The sequence below is a fragment of the Phyllopteryx taeniolatus genome, chromosome 22 (assembly GCF_024500385.1).
Source record: "Phyllopteryx taeniolatus isolate TA_2022b chromosome 22, UOR_Ptae_1.2, whole genome shotgun sequence".
In the NCBI taxonomy this organism is placed as follows: domain Eukaryota; kingdom Metazoa; phylum Chordata; class Actinopteri; order Syngnathiformes; family Syngnathidae; genus Phyllopteryx; species Phyllopteryx taeniolatus.
The window spans coordinates 1002181-1018938 of NC_084523.1; the positions used below are offsets into that span (position 1 = coordinate 1002181).

Genomic DNA, 16758 nt, shown 5'->3' on the forward strand with positions numbered 1-16758 from the left:
GCACAGTAGGACATCTTTAGCATATAGTAGGACAATTGTCTAGGCAATATGCATACAAGTTTTCGAAATCTGAAATCTGGCACCAATGATTTGTATGTATCCGTACAATGAGCTCTTTACCACTAGGTGGTGTCCTCTGCATCTCTGTCCATTCAGATATCCTTATGAGCTTTGCGGGTGAGCTGGGGCCTATCTCAGCTGACTTGGTGTGCACCTTGGACTGCCTGCCGGCCAATCATAATTTAATATTCACACGTATGGACAAGTTAGAATGTGCAATGGACCTAACGCGGGCTGTTTTGCAATGTGGGAAGTAGCTAATGTGCTAACCACAGCGTTCACAGCTTTACACTGATGCGATCTCGAGTTTGCTCTCGGTACCAGAGAAAACAGCCTCCGACACGGGGGGCTAAAAGGTTAATGAGTCCACCTCTAAATCTTTCACCTTTATGAGACATTTAAAGCGGCGCGATGAATTATAATGATGCGTGCAACCCTGCTGAGACCACTCCCGAGAGGCCGCACTCGATCAAAACGCAGCCTCTCCTGTGACTAATTTGTGGAATTTTCCTGAGTGTGTAAAGTGATAAAAAAAAAAAAAAAAAATCCCCTCTCACTGGATCCCTTAAAGCTATATTTAATTCCTGTTACTGGAAGGTCTTAATGGCTGTTTTTGGTTTGAACACGCAGCCTGTCAGCTTGTAAGATAAACTGCCGCATGAAATCATTAGTAGACTTTAATTTCATGTAGGATTGATACCAAAATATCACAAGAAAGAGGACAGAACAACTAAAAGTCTTCCAACACTTCCGACCTGGATGCCGGTGTCTAAATTAAGCTCTTTAAAAATTCTTTGCTCGAGGAGTCAAACGAGGATCTTGGCAGATGAAATGTGTGTGTGTGTGTTTTTTTTTTTTATGTTCAGACAAGTGCTGGCTCAATAGTTTGGTCGCCCCAGGTGGCGCGAAGGCAGGAAATAATCGTGAATCTCGGGCCTCTCGACAATCTCATTACACCCTTTTGGTGAACATTGCTTCCAGATGTCTCGACTTTTCCTCAACTTGAAACTACCATAAAAATGTACTGTATGGCTGCGAGTAGATGACGGGCTGCGTGTGATGGACAAACGCTCGGCCAAACGCTTGTTTGGTACCCTGTGAGGGCTTTTTCCCCTATCTGCTATGTATAAGGGGTAGTCGAAAAAGTAATGAACCCAATTTAATTCAACTGTTCAATTGTTGGCGACGACGGAGGGAACTGCAGACTACATACAGCACAGTCAAAAAAGTGGGTGTCCAGGACCAAAGGCGAAGAACAAGAGCCTAGCACTATTCCCATGAATCGAGAATGATCTGCCGCTCCTTGTTCTAAATAAACCTAACAAGCATTTAAACTACAAACATTGAACATTTTATTTTATTTTACACAACACCACAAGCCTTTAAACTGGAGATAAATTCAGTGAGCAAAACCGCATCTTCCGCGTTCCCCCCAAAAATTCCAAACTAGTGAGTTCAGAAAACATCGTTTCCGTCTCGGGCCGACTGTGGATAAATATTGACCCGCTTCCACGGGTGACACATTCAACCGCTCGTCTTAAAGAAGGAGCAGACGGAAGTTGAGGGTTACGAAAGACATTTACCATGCTTCTGCACGGATATTATCCTAAGGAAAGATACTTGGCGTGTAAAGCGACAACAAAGCAATTTTTTTTTCAATCTGTTTTTCATGTGAGCGTCGACAAATAGTTCCCTGAAATGAAACGGAGATGGTGAGAGAAAACTTCCTCGACCCAATAATAGACGATGAACTTCGAAGTACGTTATAAAGTTGCGTTAAATGCATTCACACAGCTCATCAACTATGAGACTTTCTCATGATTGGACATAGAAACATTCAAGTGATTTTTTTATTTTTTTTTTTTTTAACCATCATCATGCAAAGAATCAAGTGTGTGTTTGCATATGCGTGCGTGTGTCTGTCAAAGTGCGTTGTAGCGGGGGGGGGGGGGGGGTGCTAAGCGCAGTCCAGACGTGACAGGGCGACGTATACAAAAACAAAGCGGCGGATAAAGTTTTGAGTGATGTTGAGGTGTCGCACAAAGCACTTATTTATATACTCCGTTCTATTCATATCTTCATCAGGGCCTCGAGTGAGCAGGAGCCAATCCCCAGGCTGAGATTGGTCCCCCGTTCAGTCAGCAGTCATTTTCCCAAAATGTGAAGAATTTACACAGAGGCGGAGGGCATTGAGTCCACGCGCATCATGCTCCGCACCTCCACGTTGTCGAGGTGGCCGACCAGAACTGTAAACCCGCTTAACCCCCCCACCCCCCGCCGATATTTGTGCGACTCGGGTGCCACGTGTGAGAGGTCGACATGTGGCGCCCCGCCGTCGCTGACCTGATAACCGCGGCCCGGCTATTGACGAAAAGCAGTACGCCCGTGCGTCACACCACATTGATTTCCGAACGGAAAGCCGTTTGGAGCACTAGTAGAACCACTGTGTCTTACTAGTCAAGTTTTTCAGTCGTGACATGTCAGACAGTCATGCGCAATGGTCCTGTGAGGGAAACCGAAACGACGAGGTGGCCCACAATGAGTTTGATGCCCCTGCTTATTGTGTATCGAGTAAAACAATTAAACACGCATGCACGCACGCAACGCACGTACACACACACACAGTCATCCTCCATCCTTGCCACCATCCTTCCTGCCTCACATCCATCAAGTATCCTGAAGGTAAATCTGGTTTGGAGTCTTAACCGGAGTCCTCTAATTGCTTTGTTGACGAGAGCTCAGCTGTGCATGTTTGTGTGCTCATGGACAGATAGGAATGAAAATGGGAAGCAGGCCTCTTTCGGGAGCAGCTGCGCCGAGAGGTCCGCGGCGCCCTGGGAGGAGAGCGAGCTGTCCCTCGCGGTGATTGATGGAGCCGCTTCCTGTCTTGCGAGACCTCTCGAAAGGAGCTCAGATGGAGCTCGCTATCCTCCGGTGACCAACTTACAACGTTAGCATATGGCCCCGGCGATATCTACGAAGACCAAATTAGCTCGGTCTCGACGTGCTCAGACCATTAGATAACATACGGAAGCGTGTTATCGCAGAATATATGTCGGTCTGCTGGATTCTATTATGCACAAGGTGCAGTAGCATTAGTGCTAATGCTCGCCTCTCAGCATTTACATAATTATCTTGAAGCACTAGCATTCAAAGCCTTATAGTAAAAGAAACAGCAAGTTGCCCGCATTAGGGCCAGATCGGGCTTTTTGTCTTTCTAAATGTGTAAATTATATTTCATACAGAGCATCCATCCACTTTCTATAGCGCTTGTTCTCGTGAGCTAGAGTTTGTTTACATACACTATATATATATATATATATATATATATATATATATATATATATATATATACACACACAATTTTTCGGTTTTAGGTCTATTAGGATTACCATAATTATTTGTATTTCCTAATTGCGAGAATATTGAAAAGATTTTTTTAAAAGGCAATATGTCATTACTTTCGCTAAAGTCAGAAGTTTACATACAGTAAGTTTACTATGCATTTAAACAATTTGGGAAAACCCGGATGATGATGATGTCACTTTCTTTGGAAGTTTCTGATTGAGAGACAGGCGCACCTGTGGATGTATTAGAACGAGGCACACCTGAAACACACTGCTTCATTGTGTAACATCGCGGGAAAGTCAAAAGAAATCAGTCAAGATATCAGGGAGAGAATTCTGGACATACACAAGTCTGGTTCATCCTTGGGTGCAATTTCCAGAATGCAATGAAAAATTGTCTAAACAAAAAAATCCTCTCATTATTTTGGCATTTTGGTTTTCGGCTTTCACGCTTGCATGCAATGATTTCTCCAGATTCTCGGAACCTTTTGATGATACTATGGACCGTAGATGATGAAATCCCTAAATTCCTCAACTCTTTTTTTTTTTTTTTTTGCCACCTTGTCCCAGCTTTTTTGGAACGTGTTGCAGCCATACATTTCCAAGTTAATGATTATTTGCTAAAAACAATCAAATTAACCAGTTTGAACATGAAATATCTTTGTAGTGTATTCAATGAAATATACGTTGAACATGATTTGCAAATCATTGTATTCAGTTTTTTTATTTATGTTTAACACAACGTCCCAACGTCATTGGAATTGGGGTTGTACCACCTCTTCATGAAAAAGAAAACAACTCATTTGTGTCCTAATCGTGTTCAAAACTGGCTTAAATACAAAGTGTGTTATTGGGTGTTGCGTTCCAGGGTGTTTCAACCGAAGGTCACAGCATTCAAGCAGCTGTTATCCCTTCTCAAGGAATTTAAATTGGTCCTCCTCGCGGCTTGCTAAAACAAGCACTTCACAGTCAGCTTTCAATGTCCTCGCAACAAACGTTGCAGCGCGGGCGTTTGTATATCTCATCTCGACCCGATCAGGTCAGGACACTCCCGATTTCCCGCTGGATTCACTTCTCCCTGCCCAAACTGGTCCCGGGGGAGGTGTATCAGACCACACATTCCCACACTCGCAGTTGGGCATCGGTCTGACTGGCCTCGCGCGTGCCCCGCTGCAGATGCTAATTATATTTTGGGATTTTCTAGGATTTTTCTCATACGCCAAGGTGGCATAAAAAAAATTCCTAAATTAGATTTTTTTGTTTTTTTGCCTTACCATGATTGATAAAACTATATGAAAATGACCCATACGTGTGTTTGTTGGTTGTACAAGTGCACAGTTTTAGATCGGATAAAGGAGAATCAAAACTGTCACTATTTTCCACTGTCTTTTGCCTTCAAATGTATACATTCACTATTTACACTGTAACAATAAAAAGGCTATTGTGAATCTCTAACTAATCCAAGGCCCATGTGCATTAACCTCATACCATTAGTGCGTTACGGACACGATGTCCTCATTTTCACATAGGCGAGCCGCCACTGAGCATACAATTTTCATCATAAAACACCCCTAGAAGCACATGCACTGATTAAGCGCAGATCTGCTGGAAACAATAGACCAGATCCATGCGAAGAAGAAGAAGAAGAAGAAGAAGAAGACGGGGGAAAAAAAAAAAAAGCAGACGGTTGTTAAAGTAGCACTGAAGTTTTGGCATGCGTTGGACAAAGGGGCTGCTTAGGATGCATGTTACTGATATGTGGCTGATTTGAGTTGTGCAAGTCCTCAGGTGTGGAATTCATCTGGCTTGGCAAAAAAAAAAAAACATTAAGGGATGTGTGGTGGTAAAAAAAAAAAAAAAAAAAAAGAATCATTTCCACATTTCGTCGGATCCGTGCCAACCCAAAACGAGACTCTGATTGCACATTTTCACCGCAAAAAAAAAAAAAAAAAAAAAAAGTTATGTTATGTTATGTTATTATTTATTTTTTTCCCCCGAAGTGGTGGTCCGCGTTGCTGGGTGGCTGGTCATTAGTGTCACAGGGCATCACCTTCAGCCTGGATTAAATACCCTGAAAGAGGCTGAGCAATGTCCCAGACTAAAGTCCAGGCGATGGGATTTAACGAAATGCGTCTAAATTAGCGTGTGATAGTGCCTTAATACCTCGGTCTTATATTTTCCTTTTCCTTTTCATTTTGGCCTTGTGAGCGACTACGCCGGCCAAGACAAACCGGATCGGGTTAACGGTTGCATCACTAATGGGTGTTATTGTTGAGTAATGTGAGAATTCACTGCCAGGACCCAGATCGCAGATCTTTACACTGTATGCTTGACCTGTACTGTAAATAAAATACTTTGACTGGTCACGTTCTCATTGGTAATATATCTAAGTGTTTATACTGTACGGTGTACAAAATAACGCGCAGAAGACCCACGATGAACAATTTGATTTGTACAATTGATGATTTGTCTGAAGCAGGAAAAGGTTGTAAAAGTGCCTCTGAAAGTCTCGCTGTTCATCACCCCACAGTTGGAAAAGGTTTCTATAAATGGAGAAAGTTAAACTCTTGCCGCTTCTCTTCCAGTTGCACTATCAACAAATTCTGCATTAAACAGACCTGGGGGTTATAAATAGAAGAAAGGTTGACGAACAATCGGGCGCACATCCATCACAGATGCATTTTTTAAACAGTCTATTTAGACTCTTGTGGTTTTCCAAAGGAGACCAAAACAAAGCTTTATCTCGGAATCCAAGAAGCCTTGGCTCAAAGCGGCCGCCTCAGACAAAATGCAGGTTCAAGCAAAGCTGATAGGATCTCTCTCCCATCTGACAAGTGACACCCACTCTCCAAAATACTTAGTGGCTCGGGAGACATGTGAGAGAGCCCCACAGAGCCCTCTACTCCGCCCGTGCACATTTGCAAACCTGTGCCAAAATTCCTCATGGGATCACTGGTTGGTTCTTCCACTTATGTAACACTACGCTCATTCAGTTGGTACGCTGACTGAAATACAGTTTTCCTCGTATCTCCTTGAAAATATTGTAGCCAACAGTATAGTTTCAGGAAGTTTTAGTTCGAGGTCCGAATTTCCTGGAACTCTAAAAGGTTTGAGAGTGCCCCATCCCCAGCAGGGTTCTGATAAACTAAAGTTAGAGTTCCCTCAGGCAAAACACACAGCGGTCCTTCAAAGGTATTTAGTTCTGGGGTCAAGCCCACTTCCTGTACAGGATAGTGGATATTAGGGAGTTTGCGACTGGAGCTTTGGCAACAAAACCAGAGGTAACTGAAATCCCTCCGCAAAATCTCGAGTCAGCGCGACTCGAAAACTGACTGGATGAGTTCCGCTGTCCACTGCACAGAGGAAGAGCGTGTCACAACAAATCAACCGAGTTGCATTCTAATAGCAACAATCTGCCCCCTCGCGCGCTCCCGGCTAGGTCCGCGCCATTCATACCCTGCAATCTTCCCGTGGAAAACTGCGAAAGGCTGTTTCCTCGCAGGGGTCAAACTTAAAACGCGGGGTCGCCGTTTGGTAAAAGGCGAGTGAGTTCACGACGAGTTCAGGGGAAGCCAGGCATCGCTTTGCCAATTAGCTCTTGCGGCACGAGGCCCTCGCCATGATTGAGACTTCGGTGACTATTGGCGACATTAGCGCAAAACCGAGAGGGAATTTAGGTGTTGGTTGTACGTGTAAAAAAATGGAAAAAGCTAAATTAGCTAATATACTGTCTTGGATCTCGCAAACTCAATCTTTGGGCAATTTCCAATAGCCAGTTCTTGGGTAATAATAACCATTTCCCATCAACACCAATCAAGAATAAAATCAAAATTAGATCAATCTAAGGTTATTAATGTACATTGGGCAGCGGTAGAAATGGAAAACAAGTAAATAAACATTGTTTAGAGTACAAGCACATGGTTATCACGAATAATCAATACCTTATTATTCGTTTTCTTGAGGATTGGGCTCAATGCTAATTTACACAACCAAAGTAGCATGGTGCATTTTGTGTATTGTGGCTTCATGCTGATACCTTGACTTATTGCAGCTTCCTTAATCGGTGAAAGGTTAAGGACGAGGAGAAAACCTCACTTCCTTTCTGCCTGTCAGATGTTTTATTCATTTCGCAGCTTGAAGCCAGATGGAAACGGTTCGTTACGCAGCCAGACAAACAAATTCTGAGAAAAAGGACACTGGCAGGGAATGAGGACGAGGAACTGAATGGTCAATAACTGCGAGGAGAGCTTTTGTTCTTCAAAGATGAGTAATAGATTTCCTCGTGCGGAATAAATTGTCACTTCACCAAAAAGAGGGTGGCAAAATGTCCAGACGCGATGGCGAGCTTGTACCAACAAGGAGTGCAAAGGGCAAAGATGCCAGACGAGGGTGAGACATGGGAGACAGCAGAGGGCGGCTGGGGGTGCGGGTGGGTGGGTGGGGGCACTGTGGGAAGTGGACAGGGAACGGAGCCTGGGACAGATTACCCTTGGAAGGCAATCAATCTTTCCGAAAATTCAGACGACCGACTGCAGAGAAAGGGGGCGAACACATGCGTCGGGGAGCTAAAAGCACATTGAGAGATCAACATTCTAACATCTTCTGTCTTTTGGTTTCAAGCTTCTCCCTCCCTGACTGATTGTTCCATCTCTGCTTTGAAGCCAATTATGGATAATAGTTGGGTGCTCAAGGTGTGTGTTTGAACTCTCCTGCGACATGTGGCTGCAATTTCTGCACTGTTGTGCGTATGTGCACATGAAGGCGAGGGGCATATAGAATGTACTGGCAGTATAGTAGAGGGGAACATGAGGGTGCATTTAGTTGTTGTGGTGGTTGCATACAAGCGAGCCCGCCTTGGGAAAGTAAAGACGGTCTGATGTGCAGATGGTGAGATGACAGCCCTGCTTCGTGTCAGCCTCAATACAATGTGGCGTCCCGCCTGGAAACGTCCGGAATCCCTTGACATTTTCATTTTTGCCACCGCATTTGTCCATTCACAAAAGCTCATTTGTTTGATGAACTTAATATGCTATTGAAGCCAGCTGATGGCGTCAGAATTTGGAGCAGGACAGTGGAGGAGTGATTGCACATCTGTCTCACTGTTCGTAGGTTTGGGGTTCGAATCTTAGCTCGGGCCTTTTTGCTTGGAGTTTACGTGTTCTCACCGTGCTTGTGTGGGTTTTCTCCAGGTACTCCGGCTCGGCTGATGGGCTTGGCTGACTTTGTGACAACACGGTGACCTTTTGTTTTTTTTTTTTTTGCATACACTGTAATAATGTGTCCATATTTTTTACTGTAAACACACTTCCTGTGTTTGTGTACTGTTTTCAAAAACAGACTGAAATAAAACTACAAATCTAACTGTGACTTTTGAACTCATACCCAGCATTGCAGTTTTCAAATCGATCCAAAAACATTAAAAAGCAATTTTTCAGTCTCCGTTATCTGTTTGTGAAATTTTGTGCTCATTCTGTCACATCCTGTGCATCTCCTGGAGGCTAAGACCCCCCATCCGTAAAACCTAGTGACGCCCCTGCTTGTGACCCCAATGAGAACAAGGGTAATAGAAAATGAATGTTCAGATAATATAAAAACTACTGTAAAAAAAGACGTGCGTTTGAGTATAGCATTGCTTTTACTCCTCCTCTCTTGTCTATCACACTCTCAAACTCATCTTTCCCTTTGCTATCAATCACAAAAGGCATCTCTAGCTCTATGAAAGAAAACTCACACTCTTGCCGTTCTCACATTAAGAACATCCGGGAAGAAATAAATGTTTATATTAGGCACACAGAGCTGGAAAGGTCTGTGAGAGTTGTGGGGCCTGAGGAGAAAACTGGCACGAGTTCACACGATATTTCATCCAAAACGTTTACAGCACAAATCCGTTTTATTGCACACTTCTTTCTGTCATACCAACGTGCATATGACTCAGTCATGAAAGTCTATTTTCTCGTAAAACCACCTTTTCCAAAACTATCTTCATAATAAAAATCGAATTCTTGTAACGTCTACTTGCACGATTTTCTTATAAAACTACAAATGATAACACAACCTTACGACTATATTCTCATAGAATTGTGACTTTTCCGTGATATGACTTGTATTGCAATATTCCAACTGGTTTTGTCAAATTATTCTCATGTGCCTTACTGACCTAAAATCGATATTTCATAACCTAATCCTACAAACGAAAACATGGTGGTAAAAAAAAATAACCTCTATGAAGGAGAAAACCCCCAATACCAGTGTGAATCCTTGATGTTTTTAAAATTTTGGGCTTCCATCTTGAAAGGGTCCCGACGGCTTCTTTGCCTGTCATCCCGTCACCTGATCCCTAAAAGTCAGGACGGCGGCCTCTACACGTTTGAGCTCTTTTTTTTTTTTTTTTTTGCCACTCAATACAGTTGTTAAGCGCCGCCACTCCTCCTATCTCTTTCTCCTTCAACCACTGCAGGTTTTAAGCCCACTTGTTGTGAATTCTCCCCCAGGGTCTTTGGTTTTGACTGGCACGTCTGTCAAGCGTCCTACTTGGGGTTTTATGTACTGTACAGTGAACCTAACAGAGAGACCATATAATTTTAAAACTCTTAGCCTTTGACATCACTCACTAGGTCAGGCACATACTCACGAATACTACAGTGTGTGCAGTAATTACACTTTATAAAACAAGTTCACGCCGTCTTTTATTGTTGGGGCTGGAAAGGATGGACGAATGCGGGCGACAATTTCATTGCTGCCATTATCATCAACGGAAAGCATGCCAGGTGGTTGGTATTAAGAGAGCTGCTCCAACGCTACTCTTTCAAGCGTAAGCGTCAGTGCCACTCAGCTAATGTAAGCGAGAATAGCATATTTCATTTTAAACTCAACTCAAAAGAGGCCTTCTCTGAGTGTGTCTGGATAAATGATGCCCCGTTTTCCCCCGCACGAACCAAAAATGAGTCTGAAAATGTTTTCTTTGCAGGTTCATAAATCTGACAGGCGCTGAGACGTGGGCTATTATTGCCAGGGCACATGCAAACTGTGTAGCAGCAGGACTGTGTTTAGGGATGACTGCTGTTATCATTTCTGTTATTGATGACTCTTTTAAATGACATTTTTCTTCCCTTTCCTCGGCGCTCTAAGTCTCTAAATGAATCCGTGCTGATAAATGGGTGGAAAAACACTGGAAATTTGAATACTGGTGAGCAATGTGTACGGAGGTGGGAGAACTGTGGCGTTATCGTTTGGTTTTTTTGATTAAAGGTTGCGCCAATCCGCCCACCTAAAATGTCACAGCAATCGCAAAGCAAACGCCTCTGCCTGTGTGGACGTGGAAGCACTTTTCCCTTGCAATCGGAGCACCAGCTGCATCACAAATTGTTTACCCATGCCTTAAAGTGACACGGGACAAATATGCACATCGTAAGGGCCAATGAAACAAATCATATATATATATATATATATATATATATATATTTATTTATTGCAGCCCCAGCTGCGTTTTGTCAACGTGCTTTCAAATCAAGTGCACTTCTTTCTTTTGTTTTCTTTTTCATCTGCATTGCACTCACTTACAATTTTGCCTGTCCCTTATGCGAGTACATTCATCTTACATCAATGGGGCTAGCAATGCCGTTTTGTCGCCTCTGGTACTACTAAAGTTGTTACGGACAATGCTTTTTATTTATTTATTTATTTATTTATTTATTTATTTATTTTTTACCATTTCAACTTGACTTGTTTAATAGAGATCATCTTTCCCCCATTGAAATGAATGGAAAAGCTATTAATCTATTCCAGCATTTTTGCAATGTTTTTTTTTTTTTTTAAATAAGGAAAATGGCACTCTACAGTATTGGACTTTATGAAAACATAGAAATAAAATAAATCAATAGAATGTTAGGAATGAAACAGTTTGTGCATCATGACTTATGAAATGAAGAAGAGCCACCTTTATTCTCAGTGACTCAATAAGCGTCAATATTGCGACTTGGAACTTGCGAAAAGGAACTCTGCAGACACTAAGATCCATTTGTGTTAGTTTTCGTGAAAAAGTCGATATATCCAAAAGTCGAATCAACATCTTCAGAAAACATTTGCAATTGACAGAAAAAGTTAGAAAAAATACTGTAGAATTTGTCTTTTCTTAGAAATAATGGACAACAATTCGTCCTTTTGATGGATAACAACTGCCAATAATTCAAACACTCACATCAGTAAAATTAATGGATTTTCAAAAGGACATTCAGTACGCCATGTCTTTACCGTTATTGATCAAATTATATGAAAATGACTCATATGCCCGAGAGCATTGTGATTGTCTGTCAACATGTGTTGTCCCACCGTTTGTGTTCAAATAGCCCTTGCTTAAAGGATTATAACACCGCCACTATCGATGCTAATCGTTAGCACATCAAAGGTGTTTTCCATTGTATGTTGGCATTAAACTAGCGGGCCATTCTCAAGGCAACGTTGTTTGGTTGTTTTAAATACACGAAGTGTACTTCAACTGAGAGTGGCATGAAACAGTTTGAAGGATCTTTTTTGAAAGTGTGTTCACTATTTGCCAAATTGCTGCTTATTGCGAAGTGAGTTGAGTTAACTGCTCGTATATGCACTTTGCGCTCAAAGTCACACGAACGATGGCTCATATCTCGGGTCATTTGCACCTCAAGGGACCACTGTAGTCGACTGAACGCTGGGAGAACATGAAGACGGAGTGAGCAAAAATACAGAACCCGCTGCCGGCTAGAAAGCATTTGTTTTTACCACAAAAAGAATTACAGCATACTCTCAAAACCCCACTATAGGACAAATTATCCCCAATATGAAAACAAAATCTGTAATGCACCGAATCCGCAATAGGTGTAAGGGAACACTGTACTCCGCAATCCCCCCCCCCCCCCCCCACCACCCTCTTATTAAAAAAGAAGAAGAAAAAAAAGGTAGTGTGCGTGGGTGGGGTGTATGTACTGCAGATATGTGTTCCTCAAGGCCTGATAATCCGTTTGTCAAGTGACCGTAAACTCGGGAGTGTGTGGTCGCTGCATGTGTGATGTGTGACATTCCTACCATACCAGACCATCACGCAGACCAGGAAGGGAGGCAGGCGGAGGGGGCTGGAATTGGAGTTTGATGAGTTAGCTTCAGATAAACCAGGGTTGTCCAACACATTTTTGTCGCGGTCCACATTGTTATTCCGGTTTCCCTCAGAGGCCCGTTATGACTGTGAAACAATAATGTTTGATAGCCTCATCATATTATTACATATGCAAAACAAATTGATGGATAGTTTTGAAATCAGAAGTCAAGGATAATAGTTTGTACAGCTATTGTTGAAGTTACTGTAAAAAAAGCAATCTCTCAATATTATTAATTATGACTATTTAAAAAATTGCCACACATTTGTGCAAGAATCATGGAAGTTGATTGTCATGATTTGCTTTTGCGGGCCACATAAAATGATGTGGAGGACCAGATCTGGTCCCCGGGGCCATGAGTTTGACACCTGTGAGAGATTATTATCAACCAAAGGATCTAATACTTTGAACAATGGCACTTATTATATATTTCTGACCATAAAAATCCTTCCTCTTGTTTTCTGAAGGTTTTGAAAGTTGGGAATTTTTAAAAGTGAAAATATTAGGTTCGATAAATTTGTGTAGGCTTGTTTCGTTAAAATCGATCGCTGTGAGGCCTCCTTGCGCTACCACTACTCATTGTTTTTTAACTTACCCGCGCTGAAAAGAAACATTTCGGATTACGAAAAATGGCCATTCACAGGGCAATTAGTTAGTTACTTACCGATTGCTCCAAAACAGTTAAAATGCAAGACCTCTTTACCCACAATGCAACAGCCATAATATAGTCTCTTGCTCGTCTTCCATGCTCAATTTTACAGCCTTTGCCATAAATTTAAAAAAAACGCATGGTCCTCCTCACCTTGGACTGATAACTGCCTTTTAAATCAAACCTATTAAAAAGTCCGCTCTCTCGCTTTCAGAGCACGATTATTATTATTATTTTTTTTTTTACTGTCCCTTCATCGTTGTATTCCAGGTTTCAATAAAAAATTGCATGCCAGCTGGCATTTTCATTTTGCACACACAGTACTGAGAGAACTCTATCCTCCCCATGAGCCTTTCCACACTTCATCAGGACACAAGCAGGAGGCCTCAGTCAAACACATCCTCGCGAAGCCTGCATAAACAACATTAGGTCATCTTTTCGGGCAGATTTTCCGGAGGCACACGACATCCTCCGACAAGTATCTGCTAATGAGCCACCCAAAACACTAAAGAAAGGAGGCTCGTTCGCAGTGCGCGCAACACCTCCGGCGTGTCAGCGGAAATCCAGTCATTCCCTTTTGATGAGTGGCTGAGGAAACTGAATCAGTGTGTGGACAATTAACAAGTTGGGCTGCAGGGAAGGGGGGGAAAAAAATAAAATAAAATCCTCATGCTGTCGGTGACACAGCACTTTTTTTTTTAGAGCTCAGCAGAGGTGTGGGTCTACCGTGTTCACAGATTAAAGAATATTTCTGATTGTCGAGCGCGCCGATTTTGACCCTATGATGGCGATACATGCAGCTCAAGAGGTCCGCAGCCATTTTCAGATCTCCCCAGAGATCTTGAATCGGATTCGAGTCTGGACTCTGGCTGGGCCACTCAAAGTACTTTCACAGAGTTGTCCTTGAAGGCACTCCTTTGATAACTGTGTGCTTGTGATTTAAACCCTCCGGATGCAGGGTATACAGTAATCCCTCGCTATATCACAGTTCACTTTTTGCGGATTCAGTGTATCGGCAGATTATTATTTATTATTTTTAATAGGTCAGTGTAGTGCTGTTACTCACCTGCGTGTCTCTGATATCGTTAGCTTTATTGACTACATGATTTTAATGTCGCAGCAATGACTCACATAAGGTCAACTGGGCTCTTATAATGAGCAGAAAAAGAAACCTTGGAGTCATCTCAACTCATACGTTTGGTAAATTACCAAATTGCTTGAGGATGCAAAGAATTTGACTTGAAAGCCACTGTTTATTACACAAACCACAGAGAGTTTCATGAAATTCACAAATACCAAACTTAGCCAGACGAATAGCTAATGCACACACACACATTATATTAAGAGGAAGGAATGCAAGTAAAGAGCAACGTTTAGCTTGATTTTCTACAACTACAGTGCTGTAGTTATTATAAATATCACCGTAATGAATTCTGGGTTCCCATAATGCTTTTCGCTGACTACTTTGCCAAGAAGGTCAGTGTGAGGAACGGTGCCAATGTTGAAGACAGGAAATCCCCTGATGGGCTGTTGTTCACGTCATTCAAGCAAAGCACACCCGCCTTTAATGGGCATTTGCTTGTGTAGATTGTGTGGATGGTGATCTTACGTGGACAAATAAAATACCTGCACCTTTCTAAAGTATCACATATTGGCATGGAATTGCCTATACTGTATGAAATTTATATCATGATATCATCAATATTTGGTCGCTACTTTGCAGATTTTATTTATTATGAGGATTTTCTGGGACAAAACCCACACGATAAACGAGGGTTTACTGTACACATTCATATTGAAACTGAAACTCTAGTCTACTAAAAAAAAAAAAAAAGTGGCAAGCTTTTTTCCACACGGCGCAATCTAATTTCCCATTTGCCATCATGATGCAAAATCCTTATGTGTCCAAGTGAGCTGGAACAATGACCCCCAGAATCTAATCTGTTCATCCTTTCAGTTCATGTGTAAATCAAACAAACCAGTGGCAATGACAGCTGTGGTTTAAAGTCACAGGAGAACAATGCAAAACTATTCAACCTCTTTTTTCCGCTGTGTATTCTGCGGTGCACATTCTCAGCCTGCTGCATCATGCCGAGCAACCAGATCAGCATGTACCGTTCCAAGTGTCAGTGATCGTGTCATATGGATTAATATGGTGGCACCGCAACCTTCTCATCAAATCCCATCAGTTTAGATGTACTCCCCTCGAAATCTGTTTGTCCTTAGCTTGCTCCAACACTGCTGGCATGTCGTCATCAGTAGTAAACTCTTCAAGGGACACTTTAACCTCTTCATTTGTTCCTCATTAGTAACATCTGGATGCTTTAAAAATACAGTGAACCCAATACTATATTGGGCTCCATTATTCGTGCCCTTGCTATATCGCAGATTTATAAGCGAGCTTTTTTTTTTTTTTTTTTAGGGGTCTTTACAGTATACGTGCAAGTCTGAATTAAGAGTTGGGGGCCTTCTGTGTAGTACAGCACTGAGTTCTACTGAAAGATATGGAGCATGTAATTTAGAGCAAGAGTCAGAGAGGGTCTCCAAAAAATCTCCAGGAATAGTCGCCGTTCCCACAAAGCAGAGAGTATTGTTGTATGCTTTGTTTGTATGTGTTGTTGCTCTGTGCATTAGAGTCGTGAACAAGTATTTGCCCTCGTCTCAAATTCTCTTTTTTTTTTTTGTTGTTGTTGCACAGTTTCACCACTTTAATCACCAAACAAATGTAAATATTAGACAAAGATGACCGATGTAAGAATAAAATGCAGTTTTTAAATGATTATATTTATTAACTATTCAAAGCTACCTGGCCCTGTGTGAAAAAGTAATTGTCCCCGAAACCTAATAACTGCCACCCTCAGCAGCAATGACTGAAATCAAAACGAGTCTTTCACATCTCTATGGAGATATTTTGGCCCACTCTTCCTTGCAGAACTGTTTTAATTCCGCAACAATGGAGGGTTTTCGAGCATGAACAGCCTTTTCAAGGTCACGCAACAGCAATCTGATTCAAGTCGGAACTTGAACTAGGCCACTCCAAAGCCTTATTTATTTATTTATTTATATTAATTCAGAGTAGACGTGCTGGTGTGTTTTGGATTGTTGTCCTGCTGCAGAGCCCAAGTGCGCTTCAGCTTGAGGTCACAAATTGATGGACGGACATTTTCCTACAGGATTTTCTGCTAAAGAGCAGAATTCATGGTTCCATCAATCACGGCAAGTCGTCCAGGGCCTGATGGAACACAAACAGCCCCAGACCATCACACTAGCACCACCATGTTTGACTGTTTGTATGAAGTTCTTTTTCTGAAGTGCTGAGTTTACATTTACACCAGATGTAACGAGACACAAGCCTTCCAAAAAGTTCAACTTTTGTCTTGTCAGTCCATCGAATACTCTCCCAAGTCTTGGGAATTATTGAGATGGTTTTCACCTTGAAACTCTGCCAAGTATGGAATTGTTGCCCACTCTCTTCCTTATTGAACCTCATTGAACCTTAACTGAGGCAAGGAAGGCCTGCAGTTCTTTAGATGTTGCCCTGGGTTCCTTTGTAACCTCCTGGATGAGTCTTCGCTGT

At 42.2% G+C, this 16758-nt stretch overlaps 1 protein-coding gene across 3 annotated transcripts in view; it reads right to left on the reverse strand.

Annotated features, from left to right (window-relative positions):
• pphln1 (periphilin 1) overlaps window positions 1–16758 on the reverse strand; it is an 84294-nt gene that overhangs the window by 13384 nt on the left and 54152 nt on the right. The window lies entirely within an intron of this gene.